The sequence below is a fragment of the Myotis daubentonii genome, chromosome 3 (genome assembly GCF_963259705.1).
Source record: "Myotis daubentonii chromosome 3, mMyoDau2.1, whole genome shotgun sequence".
Taxonomy (NCBI): Eukaryota; Metazoa; Chordata; class Mammalia; order Chiroptera; family Vespertilionidae; genus Myotis; species Myotis daubentonii.
In genome coordinates this window covers 151504290-151528984 of record NC_081842.1, presented here as the reverse complement: position 1 = coordinate 151528984, position 24695 = coordinate 151504290, and the positions used below count along the sequence as shown (strand labels likewise).

Genomic DNA, 24695 nt, shown 5'->3' with positions numbered 1-24695 from the left:
GGTTGTCTACCTGGGAAGGACTTATTTTTCCTTCTGAAAAGTCCCTGCCCTATCCCTTTTCAAATTCTTTCTTTAGGAACTTGAGAATGGGCAGTAAAAGTGAAATAAAAACATGACTGATTCCCAGTAATCTAAAGGAATGTGCGCGTGCCGCATCTAATTTAACTGCCTGGAAACAGACTTTCACAGCGGAGTAGCCATTTGGAAAGCCTCACACTTTTGGTGTAGCTTCCTAAAGCTGAGTTCCCTCTTCACCCCTGCTTGAGATGCTTCTCTACTGTGAGAAAAAGAGGAAAGAGGCATGTCAGAGAATTTGGGATAGTTGGGAATTTTAAAGAATTGTTAAATATTTGGATGTGATTCAGTGGTATGCTAGAGCTGACGAGAGCTGGTTGTTATAGTTCAGGAATTTTGCAAGCCAGTTGTTAAATGCAGCCATTAAAAATTAAATTAGACATACTCGAAATTAAAGTGTTAAAATAAAATTAATGCTCAAAATGTATCGCTTCCCAATTATTTTACTCTAATTTGCTGTTATTGATGTTCTCAGGGTTATTTATGTCTAATGTATCTGCATAGCAGAAGTTCTATAAAATGGTGTGCTGCACCTTCCTTCTCAATGCCACATTCAGGGGCATCATGTTGGTACCTTGAAATTGGCCATGGTGGGAATATTTACACCATGAAATGGAAATTGGCATAAACTGCATATCAGGGCTCCCTCCCCTACCCATCCCCCCCCATGAGAACTGTTGTTAAAAACTACCAGCATACCACTTGGTATGGGTATGATATTGTGCCTATATTTTTTAAGAACTCTCTCTACCTTGTAGAGATACATATTGAAATAAGACAGGTAAAATGACATCTAGAATAATCTAAGGGAGGTGGGTCTCATGATTGTTATATCCGAGTGATGGGCACATGGGCTTTATTACACCACTCTCTTCTACTGTTGTGTATACTTAAAATTTTCCATAACCAAAAGTTTAAAAAAATAATTAGGGATTGTCACAAGGAAAATTAGTAAGTCACTTATGTCCACTATACATAGAAATTCAGTCCGGTACCTGTCTGTTCCTCAGACTCTGATGCTAACATTACTTTGCTAAAATATTGTTTTCTAATTTTAGAGCCCTTATTTGTGGCTGATTCACATCACTCATTAAGAGAAATGCCTGTTTCCTGTTAAATAAAATCAAGAAATCACTGTGTGCAGTTTACCATAACCATAAGGGCAAAGGAATTCAAGAGAGCCCTTGCTAGGGCACTAAGTGGCTCTCTTCATATGGAGGGGAAATAGATTCTTGGATTGCAGTCCTGTTTGTAGAACCAGGGAAAAATGAATCAAGTTATTGCTCAGAGGGCTACTTCAGGCTATATGACAGCTGTGTGCCCTTTAGATTTATTTTTCAGTCCAGCTGATTTGAGTCACTGCCCAAGAAAAGAGTGCTGTCAAGTGAACTGTCTTCTGTGCAGGTGATGAGAGCCTTTTTAAATAGTGCCTCACTGATACAGTTGATGTGTTTGGAATTGTCGGTCCATGAATTAAATTAGACCAATCCAATGACTTAGAAAGCCATAACCTATATTATACAATGGCTACATTTCACAAAGAGTGCACAAACTCAGTTTTTTCCCTAACATATCTAGATATATCTAATGGAAAAGTTTTAGCATAAATTACTTAGAAAACATATCTTTTCTCATTGTAAAGTCCTTTTAATTTCATTCTTAACATGAATTTGTAGCATGATAATAGTTTCTTCTTGTCTTTGATTGCATAATAATTCATACTAACTAAATCCAGTTAACCAGGAAAAAAATTTCATGTTGAGTAAGGAATGCAAGTGGTCACAGTGATTAGCCCATCAAGCAGGGCGATGAGGAAATTATTAGGTTTTATAATGGAGAGAGCAAAGGACATTAAGAAATTTGAGGAGAAAAGTAGTCCATAATATCTGTCTTGTAATTCTAAAGTTTTGTGAAATCTGTCTAGAAATTCAGGCTCGGACAATTCTCTAGGTTTAACCACACACACAGAGATCAAAGTGTCAAAAGTGAAAACAACAGATGTCACACTCAAGTAACCTGGGGTCAGAACACTGAGAGGAAGCCTCGGCTGAAACATATGCTGAAACAGGAAGTGAGATCAGGAAACCAGAAGTCAGAGTGGTATGGGTAGGTGAGAAATCATAACTCCTCATAGGACAGAGTGAGGCAAAGGAATCACTTGGAGAACCTGGGAGGTTTTGACACTTTGCTGCAGTTTTTCCCATTTAATTTCTTTGTATTGATAACGTTCAAGGCCCTGCAGGGTCCCACCACAACATAGGTCCTGAAAGAATTTCTCTCGGGTATATAAATAGAAATCATGGTTCAAGACTAAGTTCAAGACTTGTATGCATGCATATAAGCATAACCAATATGTAATACTCTTTGTAATACTTTAAGCAATAAAACAATAAATAAATAAAAAAGATAGAAAGAAAAAGACTAAGTTGGAGCATGGAGATTGAGTCATGATTGCTAAGGGAAAACACATGATAATTTCTTGAGGTATAATAATCACAGGACTCTGATTTATTCACTCTCAATTATTTATTGAGCCCTTACTCTCTAGGCTGAATGCTGGGGGATACATCAGTGAACCCTACAGATAAAAGCCTGTGTTCTTCAAGCTTACTGCCTAATGGGTAGACACAGAATGTAGACATAATTATTATATAGTACATTAAATGGAGATAAATTCCATAGAGAAAATCCAAACAGGAAGTATTCTTCCTGTTAGATTCCCCGAGGGTACATTTTCCAACTTCATCAAAGCTAGCAGAGGAAAGATTGATATTTATAAAAATGCAAAACATACCACATCTGAAATTCCTTTGGGTATCTATTAACTCTGTTAAACTAAATATATTCACTATTTCTACAGTTGCTAAGTTTAGAGCACAAATGAAACTTGAAGCAGTGTGGGAGAGGGAGCAGCTTTTTTACACTGAAATAAAATTTTAAAAATATGCCCCACATATTTGTTAGAGAGTCGGCCGTTCATGATCAGGAAGGCCATGAGCACCTACCACAAGGAGGCTGGAATGTATTTAAAAACATCTTTGCTTCCAATGCTGTTCACCTCCAGTTGGGCAAGACAGGTAGAAGCCATTCAAAAAAGTGGTGTGTGTATGTGTCATATAACATAAGACTTTTTATCTTAGACAATTGCTGCTGTAAAAAAATTAAGTTGTCTCATCTGTAAAAGGAAATTTTGGAAAATGAAGAGGTTAAGTGAATTCCTTTACCTAGGAGATAGACTCATGCTACAGTCAGTTCTTCATTTTAAATAACTTGTTTTCCCTCAAATTACCAAGCCTTTAAATGCAGCATTGGCGAAGGTGGGCAGCAAAAAAACTCATTCACATGTTCTCCTCTCCCCAGGGCTCCAGTTTGTATTTCCAGCTGCCTACTAGACCTCACCACCCAAATGGCCCAAAGGTACTGCAAACTCAGTATTTAAAAAACCATGCTCATCACCCTCCTCCACCGACCAGTATTCACCATTACCCTATGGCCAAAAGTAGAAGTAGGGTGATCACTTGTCCTTGAGTCCTGGCTCTCCTTCTTGTTAACATCTATATCTTCTAGGTCATTCTTCAACCTTCTGATTAATACCTGAGTAACTCTAAAATTCATGCTCATAAGCTATTTAGCAGAGTATTTGCTTAAAATTTCTTAAAAGTATGGTAATTCAAAGTGCTTAAAAGTATTTGTTTTTACTCCCTCTTCTTCTCACACCCAGTCACTTCTTAGTTCAAGCCTTCTTTCTTGCTTTATCCCTTGCACTATTGATCTGGTTTTCTACCTACATCAAACATTTCCACCTTCTAATGAATCCTCCATGCTGCTACCAAAGGGGCAAATTCTAAATTTCTAAATTTAAAATTTCACACTGACCAACTCATGTCACTCCCTTGCATGAAAACCTTAATTGATTCTATAGTATATTACCCATGTGTCTTTATGATCTGAACCTACAAAATGACCTTTTCATCCCATCTTCATCTTTCCCACTGGGTTTACACTTGAGAGCAATACTCAGTCATAACTTAGTTATGCCAAACCCCTAATAAGGGTATGGAATCTTAATTATGTTAGTAAGTCATCCTTGATTCAAAGTGAAAGAGCAGAATTCACCAGATTGATCATTGTTCTGCCAGTGAATATTGGAATATTAACTAGCACTTTATTATAGAGCCTTTTACCAGCCCAACTTAGTTCTTCTCTCCTTTCTCCATCTCTTCCATTGGCCAGTGCATGTCATATGTACCTTGTGTGGGGGCAAATATTAATTCTTCTCCTGCCACCTTAGAAGGTTTTCTAGTTGGGTTAATAATCAAATGAGCAGAAAATTTAACTGGACAAAATTAATTTTTAATACATTTGCATGGGGAATTCACATAAGCATGAAAATTCCAAAGACAGTGAGGCAACATTGGATATATATGACATTTTTGGACAAAGGAGAAGAGGGTGGAAATGGGGTTTTAGATTTCAGAATTGAGAATGAGTGATTTACAGGTAGTTAACATACATGGTAGGCAAATTCATGCTAGGAGACTCAGAAACAATGGAACACATCGGGTATTTAACTAACAAGCACCCAGAAGCCCTCTTATTTACCATACTTAATTTAAATGCGGCTAAAGCTAACATCCTAAAATCTTCCTGAAGCAGGTTTTTGTCTATCTGAATCTCTTGAGTAGGAAAGGGGAGGAGGATGTCAAAGGTTCTTTCTGAGTCTTGTCTATACTAATAAAAGAGACACATGTAAATTGACCATCCCTCTGCTATGCCCACCAGCCAATCAGAGCGATATGCAAATTAACCCAACAAAGATGCCAGTTAATTTGCATACACAGGTGCGGAGTGAAGACTGAAGACAGTCTAGAAGGAAGCCAAATGCTGCAGAAGGGAGCGAAGCGGCGGAGACGGGAGGGAGCGAGGCAGCGGAGAAGGGAGCTTCGCTCCTGTCTCAGGAACCCCTATTCTTGCAGGAATAGGCCCGAGGAAGCCCTATTCTTGCAGGAATCTTCCTACAATGGACCTCTAGTTTCTTAATAAGTAGCTTAACGTCAATATCCTAAAAAGGCAGCTTCAGGGTGGCAAAATTTTGGCCCCCTTCACCTGTTAGTACTCCTGAACTTCCTTCATTCCTGGCCATTTTCACTGACACTCCCCTCACTGCTGGTCCTTACTACTTTCTTTCTTTCTTTCTTTCTTTCTTTCTTTCTTTCTTTTTTTTGAGCTCACGCATACAAATGTCTAATTAACGTAGCTTCTTCCATGTCTCAACGCACCTCAGAAATCAACAGATTCAAACCGAAACATGTGATCCTTGGCCCCATCTTATCAGTTCTCTGCGATATTCCTTATGTCAGTGAGTGGTATCCCATCCATCTCGTTGCTCAAACCAGAAACCTAAGAGTCATCCCTGGCACCTCTCTCCCCCTCATTCTCCATGTTGAATCCATCCCAAGTTCTGCCAATCCTGCCCCGTAATGTTTCTCCATCCACCAATCTCTTTCCACGTTCACCATTCTGCTTCTATTAACACAACCATTACGCTTGACTGATGCCAAGTTTTCTGTCTATTCTATCAGCATTCACCTGACCCTTTGCCAATTGGTTCTCCGCAAACAGCCATTTGTTTTTTTGAAAACAAATATATTTTATTGATTTTTTACAGAGAGGAAGGGAGAGGGATAGAGAGTTAGAAACATCGATGGGAGAGAAACATTGATCAGCTGCTTCCTGCACACTCCCCACTGAGAATGTGCCCGCAACCAAGGTACATGCCCTTGACCAGAATCAAACCCGGGACCCTTGAGTCCGCAGGCCGATTCTTTATCCACTGAGCCAAACCGGTAAGGGCCTCGCTACTTTCTTATTAAATTACTACAGTTGGGTCTTACCTGGTTCCCTTGCCTTCATTTTGTCCCACTCCCTTCTGCTGCCCCAGTGAATCTCCCATGCCCTACCAGGTTAATTTTCCCAGAACATTGCTTTCATTCTGTTTTAGAATCAATCATTGTTTCCTTTTGTGAGTCAATTCAAGTCATACACTTCATTCTGAAATCTTGAGTCTGAATGTCCTCACTGCCTCACTGATTTGTGAAGTCATCCTCCTCTGGTTATAAAGATTTTCTCCTCAGCAGGACCTGCTGCCCCATGGCTCCTCCTCACTCAAGACCTCTCTGCTCTTGCCCATCCCCAACTGGAGTTCTTCTTTCTGATCCAGCTCTTGCATATCCTGAAGGGCTCAAGGTGCGCATCACCCGTGTTGCTGTCCATGTTCCCTGAACAACAGCTGTGGACCTTTGTGAGAGCAGCTTCGGGTGGTGGGAAGAATGCAATGTTTGGTGTCAGTTATGAGAGCAAGCTCTTGATTGCTATACATGTGACTTAGGCAGCTTATTTTTCCCCCCTCTAAGCTGGTATCCTTGTCATAAAGTCAAGTGCATGGTTTAAATGAGTTATGGGGGGGGGGGGGATGATCCATAAACTTTAAAGCATTATGCAGCTGTATCTTATAATCTCAACTATGCCATTTAATCTTCAATTATATATTTTCCAGTTCCCTATTAATTTTGTGTATATTTTCCATCTTTTATGAGTGTTTAAGGGTAGATATAAGATAAAATACAAAAAAATTATCATTTTATTGATTATTATTCTTTCTGTCCTATTCAGCCCATACCATAACAAATGTTCAGTAAAAGCTCTTCTGTCAGGAAAATCAAATGCACATACAAGTATCAGGCGCTATAGTGAGAGTATAGCATTTGGTATAGGGAGTGAGAGAGTAACAGGAAGAAAATGAAGTGGCCAGAAGTAGACTGATTAGGGGACTAGCCTGCCTCAATGCTGACTTCTTTAATGTGTCCAAAGACAAACTCGGGATTTAGACCTCCTAGGCACATCCTTCAACCTTTTTAGACAATGACAATAGAATTGCCTCAGTTTCTTAGGAATAACACAGTTCTTACACAGAGAAGACTCTCAAATGTTTGATTGCCGGGGTCCAACCCCAGCGGGTCCAGGGGTCCCCAAAGGCGTGGACGGAGTCGGCGAAGAAGGAATGACACGGAGACAGTGTTCAGTTGATCAGCAGCCTAGCCAGGATCTCCAGCCAAGTTCTGGTCTGGATCTCCAGCGAGGTTCTGCTTCGGATCTCCAGCGAGGTTCTGTAGCCATGTTCCCTCACTAGGTTCTTCAGCCAGGTTCTGTCCAGGTTCTCCAGCCAGGTTCAGTCACCAGGTTCTAGTCAGGTTCTCTTGCCAATTTCTGTAGTCAGGTTCAGTCCAGGATCTTTTGCCATGTTCTCTAGCTAGGTTCTGTCTCTAGGTTCTGAGGCCAGTTTCTGTCCAGGATCTTTTGCCATGTTCTCTCCAGCGAAGTTCTTCTGTCTCTAGAGAACGTTCTGTGTAGATTCTGTCTTCTTGATTCTGTCTCTCTTGGTCCTGTCTTCTAAGTCCTGTCTCCTAAGTTCTGTGTCTTGCTGTCTAGTTACATCTGTATTTATACCAGTTGATTCAATCCTATCAATCTCTATTACAAAGGTTAGGGCGTTTCTTATCTCCATTCCAGGGAGTAAAGATTATGTAGCTTAAGCATGATTGTTCGTAGTTAAAGTGATTAATTACCTGCCTGGCACTTAGTTGAGGGGTTTTATTCCCTCCCTAACTTCAGGGGAAAATCCCTACCTGGGGATTCAACCTTTCTCGGAGAGGTGACCTTGGTTAAAACACAGCGCCAAGAAGCTGAGCAAACATATTAAGAACCGTATGCCATATATGCCAGGTCCCTTGAAACAGCAAGGATGGACCGGCTCCCGGCATTTGATGAATTCACTGTCCACATAATTCTTGTACTGCTATGTGTGCACATACACCAAATGTGTATGCACGCATGTGTGTGCCAATGGATTTGTCTGTCACTGCCGATGTTTATTCAGTTTTTTTTTTCCTTTTAAATTTCATTCTCATGTGGGCAGCAGTGTGTCTGCTTTGTCTGCAGAATAGCACTGATGTTCACCTTTGCATTGTGTTTGCGGTGTTTGATGGGGGTACCTAATCATTTGCTGAAGTCTCAGGTAGTTCAGGGACTATGATATTTATTAGATTGCTAAGAAATTATTAAAATATTGTATTGTATACAGTATTAAACTTACTCAAATCCTGCTTATAATTAAGAATAAAAATAAAGAATAATAATCATTAAGAGAATTTATTTTAATTTTGCATGGGTATTTCTAGCCCCCCTCTCACAGGCAACCCACTCGGAATAAAGGATATGGTAGTGGAATGCAGGAATTTATGATTCTGCTGGTGGTGGAAATGGGGTCTTTGCTGTGTCAGGAGGAAAGCATTTTCAGGGACTCACCTGGGAAGATGAGGTGGTAAAATTTATTTGGGTGGAAACAGAAGACTGCCCCCAGGTTCCCAATGTCTATCTTCATCCGTCCCACTGTGAAAAAAGTCCAACCTTGTTTTCATTAAGCCCAGTACAAAGGCCACGGTCCAGAAATTATGTGCCATTGGTTTAGTCCATGTCTGTCACCATCTAGCTAGCATAGTCTATCCCAGCCGTGGGCAAACTACGGCCCGCGGGCCGGATCCGGCCCGTTTGAAATGAATAAAACTAAAAAAAAAAAAAAAGACCGTACCCTTTTATGTAATGATATTTACTTTGAATTTATATTAGTTCACACAAACACTCCATCCATGCTTTTGTTCCGGCCCTCCAGTCCAGTTTAAGAACCCATTGTGGCCCTCGAGTCAAAAAGTTTGCCCACCTCTGGTCTATCCCCAGCTACACTCTGGCTAGCACTGTGCACAAGCCCAGGCTTGGAGTCCGTGAGGCTGCTGGACCCCAGGTGGCTGTTAGGGTGGCATGGCTGCTATGAAGAGAGAAAGTGAATGAATGGGGCGAGGGAGTGTTATGGACACCAGAGATAGAGCTTTGTTAAACTTGGATTATATCACCTCAGGCTTGGGAAGGATCAGGCACCCTTTCAAAATAACTAGTCTACTTCCCAAACTTTCATGGGCTTCTGATGGGCCAAACCCCTAACCAATGTATTTCCAAGATCTTCTGGGGTTCTGTGTGCCTTATCCAATCCAATCCTTTTCCCAGGCTAGGTACCTCCCCTTCATGGTCACCATCTTAGTTCCTGTTGCACATGCCTCATCATAGAAGCACCTCTACCTGAACCATCTTGACTCCTACCTGGCAAGCTCCCAGCAGAGGAGTTTCTTTTGCTGTTTTTATGCCTCCCCTGGTAATGACCAGTAACAATCCTTCCTGCCCCGTTTAATCCTTCCTGTCCCCTTTGGGGGCGGGGGAGATTAGGTCCTGAGGGTGGAGGATGCCCGAGAGCAGGGGTCCTCAAACTACGGCCCACGGGCCACATGCAAATACAAATATTGTATTTGTTCCCATTTTGTTTTTTTACTTCAAAATAAGATATGTGCAGTGTGCATAGGAATTTGTTCATAGTTTTTTTTTAAACTATAGTCCGGCCTTCCAACGGTCTGAGGGACAGTGAACTGGCCCCCTGTTTAAAAAGTTTGAGGACCCCTGCCCTAGAGTGTGTGAAGCTGTAACTTCCTGGTGAAGCAAGCTTTTTGTCTTATTCAGCTCCCAGCCCATTAGATTCAACAATGTCCAGTTTCCTTTGCTCTCTTCCTTTATTAATATCTAGCTGCCTATGCTAACAGTTCTGCCTAGTATCCATCTTAGAAGGGAAATATTAATTGTGACAAGTCTTGGTTGATAAACTGTCCTTGGACAATAAAAATAATCATTCGATGCTTTGTGTAACTCTTCCTATCCCTGGTCACTGAGTCTTCCTACTCCGTTAAAAAACAAATTAATCAAACAGAAAAATTGGTTTCTGTTTTCAGGGAGTTTCCAACTTACTGTAGAATAAAGGGAATGATGGTAACCCCAGCAAAACAACTAAGGGAAATTTGCTTGTTACCTTCAAAGCAAAAGGTACATTTCTCCAAAGCAAATCACTAAAGATTCCGATTGCTTTGTTGAAGAGTAAATTTGCTCCCATGAACATGATAGCTTACCCATGTTCTCCCTTCACCCAGGCAGGCTGGGTGCGTGCTTGCATTTCATATGAACCAGCCTGGATATGAAGAGCTATTGCACAGACGATTGGGGAAATTCCCAAACAACAAAATGAAGACGTATGCTTTTGAAATTCCTCATATCACTGCTTTCATTAAATTGATGTTTTTAAGGGGAATGTATTTTTAAAGGGAATTTTAATAGTGCCTCAGCTGATTCCAAATGTGTTCTTCCATTTTACTCCGCTTTCACAGTGGGATCATATTTGGTTTCACTTCCTGGTTTGTTCTCACAAGCCTGTTGCTGGGAAATATGTAAGTAAAATATTTATGAGAGAAGAGTATTATTTTATAATGGGTGAGAGAATTTGGTTTGGTTTAGATACAGTAATTTTTATAGAAATAAGATTTCTGATGCCTAAATTTATAATCAGTTGCTTAAAGAAAACGCTTTAAAACAAAAAACACCAAAACTCTTTGGCACTGAACTTAATTAAGTTATCTTGTGGTGAAGTCATCTACAGAACTGTTTGAGTAGGCACTAGTGATGAAACAGATGAACTGTTGGCCCATATTTAGAGTAATTGTAACTTGATTCTAAACAAAGGTTTGATTGCCTGGTGCGTGACAGTGCCTAATGATTTCTCCAGAGGAAGGGCCCTGTATATTCTTAAGATGATGACTTGCTATTGGTGTCACATGGCCACTAGACTATCTGGCACCCTTTTGTGTATGTGTTTTAAAGACTGTTCTTGTGTGATATGGCAGTGCATGGAATATTTGGCTATTAATTCTAAAAGTCATATTTTTACCTCAAAGCATCTAATTTTACCAAAGTCTTCAGGTACCATCCTGTGTAAACCAAACCAAAACAACCAAACAAAAACATCTAATGAAATCCATTTCTCTTTCAAAAACATCACTTAAGACTTTCTGGGAAAATCTCCCTCAAAATCTGTTTCGTCCAGCTGCATTATTTTACTGGCTAGTCTAATAGTTTAACATTTTAAGGATAACTGTTTTTCTACTTGGGAATTTCTACTTTAATTGTGAGTTTTATTTATGTTTTATTTTACAAGGTGATCTGATATATACCCTAATGTAGAATTAGGCTTCCTGCTATTATTCTCTAACCCTCTCCCCGTCGCTTTCAAATTAACTTCCCCAATATACAATAATATACCCTTAATATATTTTTTTCCATGGTACCCCTGCTCAGGTACCATCAGTGATTCCCTATTGCCTATAAGATCAAATCTAAATTCTTTTCTGCTCTCATTAGAATATTCGTCTATTAATTCCAAAAGTGATATTTTTACTCCAAAACAATAATTTCTCAGATGCCTGTTATATGCTAAGGTGTGGGTTATGTATTGAAAAGTTCATAGCCTAACATTCCAAAATTTCTTTAATATTTTAGCGTAATCGACTTCCTAATCTTATCTTTTTTATTTCTGTATCAGAAATACCACTCCAAATATATGTCTCATCACTAACTTCTTAAATTCATCTTGGCTTCCTCCTACTTCTTTGTTTCTCCATTCCTCTACATTAAAATATTATGTGCCTTATTAACCCTTATCCCTTCACCTCCCACCTATATAAATTCTATACATCTTTCTTGGCCCAACTCGTAAATCCTATGCTCTAACTGTTATACCTTTGGCATATATTGCCTTAAGACACACTGTGTAATCCACTTGTTTGATCTTTCTTATATTCGTGCTTTAAACCACCAAAGCATATAGTCCTTTTGAGGGTCCTGAGTTTGATACCTTTCCATCCCCTATAGCCGTGGTCGGCAAACTGAGGCTCGCGAGCCACATGCAGCTCTTTGGCCCCTTGAGTGTGGCTCTTCCACAAAATACCACATGCAGGCGTGCATGTACAGTGCTATTGAAACTTCGTGGCCCATGCACAGAAGTCGGTATTTTGTGGAAGAGCCACACTCAAGGGGCCAGAGAGCCACATGTGGCTCGCGAGCCGTGGTTTGCCAAGCCGCAGTTTGCCAACCACTGCCCTGTAGCATCTTGGGCGATGTTTTGCATCGAGCAGAAGCTAGGCCGTGGTTGTTGAATACACCTAGTGTCAGAGTGGATGCAAGATAAGACATTCCTCTTACACTTTCTCTTGGGAAGTACATCTCGGGCCATGACACACATTGGTGGTACCTGGAGTCCTCCTCATTTCTAACTCTGTTTAACTAACATGACTAAGTTGTTGCCTTCCTTGAATAGATAAAACTTTCCACAGTAAAAACAGATGGTGTTGTCAAATATAAATAGAAAAGTACTATTTTTTGTGACGGGTAAGGAAAAAATAGATACAGGAAAAAAAAAACCACCATTAGCTATCTTGGCGCAATCTTTCTGCCTTTCAAGTTGAGTTGCTGAGAAATAACTGTAGATTTATTTGCTGTGCACAAAGGAGAAACTTAAGTTTGGCTAGAAATCATGCATGTCGTGTCACCGAATTTGTCGCTAAGCCAGACCAAGCCCCACCCTGATTTAGAAGTCATGTGTTAAGCCTCCAGAGGGGAATGTGGCTTCTGTCTCTTGGGAAGCCATCAAAACTCTAAAATTCCCAGGAAGAACATGGTTTCTCTCTTTTGCTAACACCAAGTGAAGCTGCAGGATCCTGCTGAGTTCTGAAGCCCCGTGTGCAGAAATCCTGCCTGTCACCTTCTCTGGAATGTGGGCACTCTCCCTGATGCTTATCAGTTATCTGTGGGTTCTTTTAGAAGCCTGACTGTACTCTATCACTTCAGTATGCCCCGAGCTGCCTCTAGGTATTCTTAATGCTGAGCTAAATCCCCCTTCTCTGCTGATAGGGCTCAGATAGAGTCTTTACTTGCTAAAGGATTCAGGGACCTTTGCATGTCATGTAGAATTTGGTGCATTGAAGACAAGATGATGTAGCTATCCTGGAAGGTGTTGTGGTGCTTGCTCCAAACAAGGGGGTCTAATTTTTATTCTTTTGTCTGTTCATTTAATATATATTTTTAAATTTATTGTTGGCAGTATTACAGGTGTCCCTCTTTGCTCCTTAATCTGTTTTTAAATTAAGTTTATGGGGGTGACATTGGTTTAATAAGATTATATAGGTTTCAAGTGTACATTTCTATGATACATGATCTGTTTATTGCATTGTGGGCTTACCACCAAAAGTCAAATCATCTTCCATCACCATATATTTGACCCCCCTTTACCCTTTAGTACTGCCCACCCCCTTCCCTCTAGTAACCACCATATAGTTGTCTGTGTCTGAGTTTTTGTTTCTCTTGTTTATTCATTTGTTGTTTTCAGTTTTATGTCGCCCATATAAGTGAAATCATATGGTTTTAACTTTTTCTGTCTGACTTATTTCACTTAGTATGATGTTCTCAAGGTCCATTCATGTTGTTGCAAATGGCAGTATTTCCTCTCTTCGTGTGGCTGAGTAGTATTCCATTGCATATATGGACAGCATATTCTTTCTTCAGTCATCTATCAAAGGATAGATGTTTCCATGTCTTGACCACCGTGATAATGCTGCAGTGAACATGGTGATACATACATCGTTACAATTAAGTGTTTTCAAATTTTTCAGGTAGATACCCAGAAGAGGGGTTGCTGGGTCATATGGTAACTCTATTTTTAAGTTTTTGAGGACCCTCCATACTGTTTTGCATAGTGGCTGTTCCAGTTTACCTTCCTACCAGTAGTGAATGAGGATTCCTTTTTCTTGACAAACTCTCCAACACTTGTTTTTTTAATATTTAATAGCCGCTCTGCCTGCTAAGCCCTGGATATACAATGGTGAGTATGATACATGTAGAATAGACCTCATAGAGCTTATAGTTTAGTGGGAGAGAAATAAACCTTTAACCAAACAGTCATATGAAGGTGTGTGATAAGAGCTATGAAAATAAGGGACGAGGAACTAAAAGACAATATTGTGAAGGGCCTGGTTGGAGTGGTCAGGGAAGACATCTCTTAGAAAGTAACTTCTATAAGTCATTGACTTAGGATGGAAATGGCTTAAATGGCTGCCCTGTTTTGGCCTTGAAGGTGAGCTTAACCTTTTAAGTCAGGAATGGGGAAACTTTTTTTCTGCTAAGGGCCATTTGGATACTTATGACATCATTCGCAGTCCACACAAAATTAGCAACTTAAAAATTAGCCTGCTATTGACACACCATTATAAAAAGAAATTAGCCTGCTATATCTGGTCCAACATTTGATTAACTCACCCTTAATGCCTTGGCAGGACCAGACCAAATGATTTCTCGGGCCTTATATGGCCCAAGGGCCGGACGTTTCCCACCCCTCTTCTAAGTGGACTGCTTGACACTGTTTCAGATTGTAACTACTTCACATAAGAATTAGCCCTTGTGTGAGACTGTTCTTATGCAGTGACATGCTATGAGTGATACAATAAGAAAGACCTACTTGGCCTTTACTCCTGGTTCCTGGCATAGAGCTCCTAAAACCGTTGGAATGTGCTGATAGGAGCATCTTTTGTTACTCATAGGAGCCTCCTTCAACCATACCTGAGTTTATGCTAATCAGACTCTTGGTGGGCCTCTAGATAGCTGCAGAATGGCGGCTGGCCTCCAGAGGAACCAATCAAGTGATTAGAGGATTAGAACTTTCAGTCTACCCCTGACCTCTGAAAAGAGGAGAGGGGCTGGAGATTTTCAATAACCAATGGCCAGCAATTTAACCTATCATGCCTATGTAATTAAACTTCCATAAACACCCCTAAATAACAGGGTTGGGGAGCTTCTAGGTTGGTGAACAGATTGAGGTGTGGGAAGAGTGTAGTACTTAGAGAGAGCCTGGCAGCGCCGCCCCTGCCCCTTCCCAAAATATGTTGCCCTATGCATGCATCTCTTCCATTTGGCCTTTCCTGAGTTGTATGTATGCTTTACAATGAAACAGTAATGCTAGGTAGGGTGTTGTCCTGACTCCTGTAGCTGTGCTATGCTTTAGTGAATTATTGAACTTAAGGAGGGTGTTGCGGGAAACTCTGAATTTGTCATCAAGTCATACAGAAGGGTAGGTAGTCTGAGTACAGGGACTTGTGACTGGTGTCTGAAGTGGGGACAGTCTTGTGGGACTGAACCCTTAAACCTGTGGAGTCGGACACTAACTCATGTCAGAATAGGGTCACACTATACGACACCCCGTTCATGGGAGAGAAAATCATGTCAGAAAAAAAGACATTTCACTGTGTTATCCTAATTGTAAACCAGACTTTGTTCTGCTCCAGCAGAGGAGCAAATGGAAACCAGTGAGTTCGGCCAGCAGCCATTAACGAAGTTGCAAATATGCAGCACTGACTTAACACCAAGGTGAAAGTGGACTTTTTATTTGAAATAATAGATGACATTCGAACCTGTTCTTTCAAAACTGACTTTCTCTTATAGCGTTCTTACCCAATGCTTCACTCACCACCCCTTCTTTCCAGGGAAAAAATAGGATCCTGAAGAGATCGCAGTGTTGGCTGACAGGAATGTTTTAAAAGATCTTCTGTGGGTTCGGCAGGTAAACAAAACAGGCTTCACTTCGTTGGCACTGTGAGCCAAAGGTTTCAGGTGTTTTTGTTTGCTTCTTCCTTTCTTTTTAAATACCCAGTTGATGGAATACTCAGTCCATTATTGCCAGGTTGACTTGGAGAATAATTTTTTTCTTACCCTGTAGTTCTGTGTCTGGGCCAGGGAGCTCTTTGCAAAGTTTCTCTTGACTCTGCAGTAAGATTTAAATGTTAGGCGGTGTCGGTGACCTTGTAACACTTGTGTTTTGTTTCCTTGGAACCAAAGTGGGGGTAAGTAGAGCTCACTTCATGGGTTATTTTGTTTCAATTTAAGATAATGTTCCAAGGCCCTCCTCTTTTAAAATTATTTTACCAGCAAAAGACTTGGCTTTCTTTGTGAGTTCCCCTTTACATTTATGTGGCACTCTAATGATTCCGGAGTACTTCTACAGTATTTATTTTACCACTAATTATCAACTCTTGGGGCCAGGATGACTGTCCATACTGTAAAGCGGAGGACAGGAAGGCCTGGGTTGCCCAAGCCCATGCAGACGGTGGTGGAGGCAGGCCTGGGACTCCTGCAGGGCACATTTCCCACACTGCCACCATGGAACACCAGTCTCTAGCTCTCACTCGTACATGCGGGTAGGGAGTGACGGTGGAGAAACTGAGGCTTCACTCAGTCAACAAGGAGGCCCCTAGGTTCAGGGGGAAGAAACGACATATAAATAAAGTAAAACCGGGCAGTTTGTGCTTGCCTACAGCAGCACAGAACATTGCCAGGGTAACGTGTTAACAGGAAGAGCAGTCACTCTGTATTCCCAGAATAGACTGCTGCTGACCAGGAAGTAGAAGAAAGCTTCTGTAAAAAGGCCAGTATCGGGGAACATAGACACCGGTAACATGTAGATAGAAACCGAGCAAGAGGCTTAAAAAACCTCTTCCCTAGTGGCTGAAACTATCAGAATCCATGGCATAGTCAGTGAGTGCTGAGGTGAGAGGTAGCCATACAAACGTGGGAGGGTCAGTGTGTGCCCCCCGTGAGTCACGTGGTGAAGCAGCCTTTCTTTCTATTGCAGCTATCCTCAAGTGAGTGATGGTCACAGTGATCATAGAATTTGTTATCCAGTCTGCCCAGCCCTTTGGGGTCAAACTAGCATTCCTGGGAAGGAAATAGCAAGATCCAATAAAACAAGAGAAGCTGGATAGCACTCAAGTTCCATTGCCAGGCCTCTCCCACCCCGCCATGAGACACTATTTGGTCTTTATAATAACAAAGAGCAAATGGGGAGGTGATACATTTTACAAAGAGCTCTCTGGCTGCCTTATGGAAACAGGACTAAGAAGGGCAAGAGAGGAGAGTATGTCATTTGACCTCCTCAAAGCTGGGCAAGACTCCACCCAAGGCAGTGGTATCAGGGATGCAGCAGAAGCGGCTAGTAGTTTAAGAAAAGAGCAGACCTGGCCAATTTGAGGGATTAGAGGATAAGAAGGCTTTTTGGTTGGGTGCCTGAGCTCTTGATACTGCTGTCACTCTTCAGCATCATTGAGCTCTCAGTCCTGATGGTGCAGGTTTGGTGTGGATGTGAGCGGAAACGGCGGATTCAATTTGGGACATGCTACATTTGAGCTGCCTCCACACACCTCAGTAGATAGCGGGGAAGATGTTGGGGAGATGATTCGGAAGCTTAGGCTGAGGGAACTGGGCTCACCATATAGTTTGGGAATCATCTACACAGAGGTGGTGGGTGATCTTTAACCATGGGGGATGTCACCCCAGAAGAGCATATGCATCTACTGGCCAAGAACTGAATGTGGTGAACCCCGTTTCTCAGTGGGTGGGTTTGTATTAGGATCCTACCATGGTTCCCAGTTACCTTTTTTTTTTTTTTTTTTTTAGTATGCTTTTATTGATTTCAGAGAGAGAAAGGGAGAGGGGGAGAGAGATAGAAACATCAATGATGAGAGGGAATCATTGATCGGCTGCCTCCTGCACACCCTACTGGGGATTGAGCCCACAACCTGGGCATGTGCCCTGACCAGAAATTGAACTGTGACCTCCTGGTTCAGGGGTCAACACTCAACCACTGAGCACACCGGCCAGGCCCAGTTACCTTTTTACCTTCAATTAAAATCAGTGCTTTCATTAATTATATGCTTGACCTGATGACCTTTTCTTGCTATGACCCACTTTTACTTTCTTTTTAGCAAGACCAACTTCTTAGTTGCCAACTGAAGACTATTCAGTGCACTTTCTAAGAAAACCAACACCATTCTTCTTGGAGTTAATGCTTTTCTCGGGGCTGTCACTTCTTTCCTCTAAAGCCCTGTGCAATTCTCACCACCCCAGAGCAGTCTTTGCAGATTAGGTGTTCCCTCGCTCCAGCTGCAATCAATCAACTCATAGACTAGTGGAATGCAGGAAGCGGAGGATCTATCCATCATCTGGCTCTCTAATATTACAAGTGAGGAAAGTCAGGTCAAATGAGGTGAAATGACTTGTCCAACTTTATACTGTCCATTAGATGTAATGTAGAGAGTAGAAAACCTTGTGGGGGTTGACCGACTTACTAGATTGACCTCTTAATAAGAAAGATTAATAAGAGGATCAAATATTTGCCAAATCCATCTAAATTTATTTGTGATTTTTGTTAACAGGTGGGTGCTTCCATGGTTATTTTTTTTTTTGAGGGGGGGGGAGATCTCATGTGTTTACCTAGTCATTAGAAGATTTTAAAATGTGTTAACTTCATATATGGCTATTTCTTCTAGTGTGAAAAAAATATCTATGCCCTTTTGGGAAAAATTAGTAGGATCATATCTCTCCCATCCAAATCCTTCTATTTCTAGGTAACAAAATTGGTAATTAAATATTTAGTTTTTTTTATAATAACCTATAAATTATAAAAAAGCAAATTTGACACAGGAAAATTATATTTTGGTGTGTTGGCATGTTTTTAGTACACTGGGGCTTGCTATTAATTTGTGTAATTTATTATGCTCGTTTTAAAGCAGTTAGAATAGTTTTTCTGTTTTACATGATTATAGATATTTTTGGTGGTAAAATATATGTAACATAAAATTTATTTTAATCATAAAAGTGTGCAATTCTGTGGCATCACGTAAATTCTCAGCTATGATAATAGTTTCATATAAGATTTACATATTTAAACATACAGGTTTATAGACTTATAACATGGCCTTTGCTTGGGTGGCATTGGCTCTGTCTGTCTTGTCTGCAGCATGGATCTTGATTGGGGAGATAGGCATTGCATCAAAAACTGGAGGTTACTTGCACAGGTTAATTTTTTAAAAGGGGGGCATCCGTGTATATTATTTTGGCTTCATAATACTTTGTCTTCCTATGGGTCATATATTAAATAATTGAGGTAATTTACAGTTATAGTTAATGACACTGGAGTAGTAACTGGAGTCATGTGACATATTGCAAAATTTGGCATGGAAATTACTAATTTAGATAGAGAACCAAACCCCGTAACATCCAATCTAGTTTCTCTTAAGATGATAATACATTAAAGCCCACCTTTAAGAATTAATTTTAGGTATAGCTACTACTCTGTTAATAACTTACCATTTTGAGCACTTATTTTGTACCTGCTGCTGTGCTACGCATTTGATTTATAGTTACCTCATTTAATTCTTGAAACAACTTCATTAATATCTATTTTACAGACGAGAAAACTGACACTTATTGATACTTATTGATACTAATCTAGGGTCAAGTAGATGGTAAATGACAGTCAGAATTTGATCTCAACTGTTCTGCTACTGTTCCTTCCAGGTCTCTCAAATATTCATAATAATTTGAGGATAAGAACTAGGCCTAACAAAGTAACATATTGAAAGTAACAGCAAATTGAGGTCATGTGGTACTCCTTTATTAAGTCATTCAGAAAGAAGGTCATATTTCGGTGATGTGGTATTAATTTTTTTGAACCACATTTTAATAGGAAAGCAGGAAGAAAAGCCAGGTAAAACATTATTTAAGTACAGATTAAACGTAAGTACAGCTATTCCTCCTGTCTTTAAACTGGTGGGTAATTGTTTCTCTGTAAGAGGTTGTGCGGGCAGGATGCACCCTGGCTATCTATCATGTTGATCTTAATTACGTAATAGAGGCTGGCAGGGTGGAGGGAGCACTTGTTGATTCTGTTCCACTAAATGGAATACTGAGTAATGAGCTAGAAAACTATATAGATCTGAGGTTTTTTTAGATTGTGTCTTTAGTTTCTCTAAAAGATAGATTGCAGATTTTTTAAAAAGAGGGATGTCATATTCTATATAAAACTCCATTTTACATAGCTCCTTGGAGAGGCGGTTGTAGCAGATGGCTCTTTGAGCTGGTGTGAATTCTGGGTTTGTTTTGTGAGCTTGAGCAAATCCCAGTCCTCAGCTTTCTCACCTTCAGAGTTGAGATCATAATACCTGCCTCACTAAGTACACAGTAAATCGTAGCCTTCCCCTTTCCACCTCCTGCCACCTTTTTCCATTCAACAATTGAGAATCTCTGTGTGTTGGGTCCTGTCCTGGACACGGAGCTCTTCTAAGAGCTCAAAATGAGAGGCAGGAAGGCATCTAACCAGCTCTTCATGTTGGAGAGTAATGGAAGTGTCGTAAGAACTATCTACACTCCCTAAATGCTGAAGAAGCATGAGGTATGGAGCAATTACATGTTTTGGGCATCAATGGACAGCAGTGTCCATTTAAAACATCTTTTGTGTTTAATGGTCATTTACTACTTGGTGAGCATTAAACCTTTGTATTTTTGTGGTCAGAAATGAGCTCAGTATAAACATTAGGCTGATTTGCAGTGCATGGCAATTTGAATTTTGTCATTGGGTTAAGAATATGTTATACCAGATGTAGCAATCTTTACAGTGATCCCTGTGAGAAGTTACTGGTTTTATAAGACTGAAACCATCCAAGGACCTGCAGTGCTGTCAGTTTGATCATAGCTCCCAGGGTTTGGGAATGACACACATATAGAGCACCTGCCATGTGGCAGGCTCTGGGGAAACAAGAAATGTCCTTGCCGTCCTAGAACCCTGGTCTCGGGGGAAGGGGAACAGGGCAGGATGCATACCATCCTTGCTTGGGTGATAACTTGATAATTCCATTGGTTCCGGCATTATTCCTGTTGCATTATACTGTTGACTTGTATAAAAGAAGAACTGTGAAGTTATTGGGCAAGATTTTAAGGTCACTCAGGAATGCTGTGGCATTTAACCAGTGACCCATCTTTGATTCAAAAAGAATGGCCATCATTCTAAAGCAGCCAGTCATGCTGAGTTTGACAGCACTTCTCCATTCCGATTTGTTAGATGTCACTTGTGGTGGGGAAGTTGTCAGCTATGAATTTTCTTCCTTCCTTCCTATAGGGCAGCAGTTCTCAACTTGTGGGTCGCCAACCTGTGGGTCGCGACCCCTTTGGGGGTCAAATGACCCTTTCACAGGGGTCGCCTAAGACCATCAGAAAACACATATATAATTACATATTGTTTTTGTAATTAATCACTATGCTTTAATTATGTTCACTTTGTAACAATGAAAATACATCCTGCATATCAGATATTTACATTACGATTCATAACAGTAGCAAAATTACAGTTATGAAGTAGCAACAAAAATAATTTTGTGGTTGGGGGTCACCACAACATGAGGAACTATATTAAAGGGTCGTGGCATTAGGAAGGTTGAGAACCACTGGATATATGTGTTTTCAAATGGTCTTAGGCAACCCCTGTGAAAGTGTTGTTCGACCCCCAAAGGGGTCGCGACTCACAGGTTGAGAACCGCTGCTGTAGGGTGAAGGCTTAGCATCTGCTTCTGCCCCAGGGTGATGGCAATGCGTGAGGCTCTCTCCCCTCCACCGTGTGTGCCCCCTTCCAGACCCATCGTGCGAGTGCACCAGTGTGTTCACAGATCTTTCAGAGAGCCAGGCCTGCTGAACCCTTCATTCCTATTGGGGTTTGATCCTGATCTGGTGTTATTTGTTCATTCAGTAATTATTTACTAATTTTTTAATGGTGGGGATAGGACAGGACAGGACTAGACATGGGGTCGCTCTAGGTGAGCAAGTAATGTGTTACTTGGGCAGGCTAATGATTTGATCAGTATTACTAATACCACTTCAGACTGGTATTCTTTAAATCCTGGTTCATGACATTGTTAAGAGGAGAAGGCAAGCACTCTAGGACAGGGAAGAGCGTAGCCAAAGAGGCCCTCTGGTTCCCCCTCTGCCCGTTCCCAGGATTTCAATGGACCAGAAGTAAAATAGCAGATTCCTTATCTTTCCTTCCAACCACATTCTGAACAATTCCTGAGAGAGGTTCTGGTAGATACTATTTTTGTTCAATCTAATTCAGTTTCCAGAGTTGTTTTCAACACCCCTTGGATGAATCGGTGCATGGAAGCCACTGTGATACCCAGACCCTCAATCTAGCACTGGGAAGAGACACTGGGGTAGATCCCAGGGGTCCTGCCCCAGTCCCCAAGGAATGTGAGGCAATTGCTTGCGGAACAGTGTGAGAGAACTATTAGTAAAGTGTTCTAGGGACAGAGATGGAAGAGCAGTGGCGTCAGCCTGTGGAGGTCAGGGTGGCTCAGGGAAGTGATTCATGGACGTGATCCCAGGGTGGGACAGATGGTAAAGTGAAATGTTCCTTTCAAATTGATGAAATGGGATACTTTAATTTCACATCCCTGAAAGCCTTAACCTTTCGGAATTGCACAAAGCAAAGTGACTAGGATATTGCAGTGATTCTTGCCGCATTTGATGACCTGCAAAACGACATCAAGTGACTATGAGAAGATTCTTGACTTCTTGCTAAATCTTTAATTGTAGAATTTTACTTTTCACTAAAAGACAAACTCACCCAAATGGAAAGCCCTTCTCAGATTCCAAAGTTTTACAGTAGTTCTTCGATTTACTACAAGAGAGTTTGTTTTGTCAATCTCCATTCTTTCTACTGACAAGCAAGAAATAAGAGCATTCAGGCTTCTTCTCACTTTTCACAGTAAAAACCTTGGGGCCTTTGTTTTCTATCAGAAGGCTGGTTGCGCCCTAATCGGTTTGGCTCAGTGGATAGAGCGTCAGCCTGCGGACTGAAAGGTCCCGGGTTCGACTCTGGTCAAGGGCATGTACCTTGGTTGCGGACACATCCCCAGTGGGAGATGTGCAGGAGGCAGCTGATCAATGTTTCTCTCCCATCGATGTTTCTAACTCTCTATCCCTCTCCCTTCCTCTCTGTAAAAAAAATCAATAAAATATATTTTTTAAAAAAAGAAGAAGGCTGGTTGCCCCTATTGTTCCTTAAGCCATAGTCACTGGGGAGTAGTCCCTTATCAATCTCTTTTGGGGAACCTTCTGAACAGAAGCTCTTACTTGAGAAAGGGAAGTCTCAGTGTTTTGCTTGTCTTCCAGATTCAAAGATGACTTTCGGGAATTGACTTTTAAAGTGAAAATATATGTCCTGTGCCCTGCTGCTGGGGAAAGAAAATGTTTTTGAGGGAGGAGAGAATGCTAGTTTTGTAACATTCATTAGCATAGCAAACTGGAGAAGCCACAGATGCTGTCTCTGGGCAGCTGGGCCTGCAGAATTACTGTGAGTCCCAGGCTTGTTTTTATCCTGCCTCACATGGACTATTTATTCTGTTCTGAGAAGCATTGCCATTTAGTATTTTTGCATGCTCATCCTTCCAACTTGTACTTTTGTTTGCTGCTGGGGAGGAAGAAAGCCGATAACTTCTGCTATGGTTTCTAAAATTAGAGTTATTTGGCTTTAGCCTGAATAAAGAAACTGAAGTATATTTTGTTTGTTGTTGTTGTGTGGTGTGTGTGTTTACCTAATAGCAATGGTTGCACTCTGAGCTGACAGATTGTCATTCTGAGAAAGCTTTTTTTAAGTTCTACATTTATATCTCTCGGCAATATATTCCTCTGGTTTAGGTAAATAAGTAGAAAAAAGAATGAAACTCATTAATAAAACATTGGTAAGTGTTCAACCCCACTTAAAGAAATGCAAAATAAAGCAATAATAAGATCATTTTTTCATGGAATTAGTGAAGTGTCTTTTATTTGTTGTTGTTGGGATTGGTTTGTTTTTTGCCTTTTTTAATGGTGATTCTAACATCTGGTGAAATTTCTACTGATATATTGTTTATAGGAAAGAAAATTAGCATAACCTTCTTGGGAAATAATTTGATGTTACGTATCAGAGGCCTTAAAATATTCATGCTCTTTATCTCATTTTCAAAGTCTATGCAAAAGAAATCATATGACCAGAGTACAGAAATGTTTACAACATTATTAGTAATAAAAAGAAAAGATCTAATATTCTGTAGCGAAATGGTTTTGTAAACTATGACATACCCATGTATGAATTATGTTTGGAGAAACTAACATCGAGAAAGCCTATGATAAATGGTGAGGCAAAGGAGATCTGTGTTTTGCCATTGAATTTTACAATGGCACAATTGTGTAAAATTACCAGTCCAGCAAAAATAAAACAAAAAAAACTGGAATGAGAAAACAATCTCAAATATTAAATCTTTCTTCCTTCCCCCATGTTTTCCTTTTTTTCTGTACGAAGCATAAATATTTTTAATTGGTGTTTCTATCTTTTATTTATGAAATGAGTGGTGCCTTAGATATAATGCTTATCTCATTTTTCACTAAAAATTTAATGTTCATATACTACACTTTATAAGTTGCCATGGTGATGAGATTAAATCTGTAATTTCTGATAGTGACTTGTTTCTTTCCCTGGGTATTAGTTAACACCTTTTATGAGAGGTCAGAAGGTGATCTCTTTAGCTCTTTAGCAACACTCACTTTCTTATTTATTTTTTTGTTAATCCTCACCCGAAGATATCTTTTCCATTGATTTTTAGAGAGAGAAAGGGAGAGAGAGAGAAACATCGAAGTGAGGGAGACAGATCGATTGGTTGCCTCTGCACATGCCCCGACCAGGGCCAAAGATTGAGCCTGCAATCGAGGTACAGAATCAAACATTTGACCCT

At 40.6% G+C, this 24695-nt stretch overlaps 1 protein-coding gene across 9 annotated transcripts in view; it reads left to right on the top strand.

The window, feature by feature from the left end:
• The window catches only part of LRRC8B (leucine rich repeat containing 8 VRAC subunit B), an 86209-nt gene that overhangs the window by 20498 nt on the left and 41016 nt on the right, over nucleotides 1–24695 (top strand). Inside the window, exon 2 of one of the 9 annotated variants that reach the window (XM_059688898.1) lies at nucleotides 3436–3492. The exons of the other annotated variants lie outside the window; for them this stretch is intronic. The gene's annotated coding sequence lies outside the window, so the exon portion shown is untranslated. The remainder of the gene's footprint in view (nucleotides 1–3435; nucleotides 3493–24695) is intronic. 9 annotated transcript variants of the gene reach the window in all.